The sequence below is a fragment of the Periplaneta americana genome, chromosome 14 (assembly GCF_040183065.1).
Source record: "Periplaneta americana isolate PAMFEO1 chromosome 14, P.americana_PAMFEO1_priV1, whole genome shotgun sequence".
In the NCBI taxonomy this organism is placed as follows: domain Eukaryota; kingdom Metazoa; phylum Arthropoda; class Insecta; order Blattodea; family Blattidae; genus Periplaneta; species Periplaneta americana.
In genome coordinates, this window is record NC_091130.1 from 142,157,376 (window position 1) to 142,157,951 (window position 576).

Consider the following 576-nt stretch of genomic DNA (forward strand, 5'->3'; position numbering starts at 1 on the left):
CTGCTTATCACCAAACACAAATTAAATTTAACAATAAATGTGTATTACAGTATATTAAAACTTTTTTCAAATCGATCAAAGCTCGATTAATCTATCGATTATATTCAAAACAATCGATTAAATATTATAATTATAATCTGACATATAAATTCGTCCGTATTCGCAATTAGTGTCGTATCATGAAAATTTAAACTCGTCCGGATGCTAAAGAGAACGTTTTCCTTCCCATTTTATCCAGACTTAGGACTAGTAGCTTGTATATGAAAACTAGCAAGGTTAAAAATGTTTACTCATGTTGTAATATTACAAGCCACAGTTATTATTGCTATTGTTACTAAAATGAAAAGAAGTAATTTTAATAAAATGTAGCAAGGATAAATTCTCAGCTTCATAATCTTCAAGAGCTTTGCATAATACATATGCAGTTGCTTCTCCTGGTAGCTCGTTTAATTCGTCTGTGTTTAGTTGCACTTTTTAGGCCCAATTGTATAAAACTCCCTGATTAAAGATCAACTTTGATCGAAGATCGAAAAGTGAACCGAGTTCAGACACTTCTTCTATTGTATAAAACTTTTC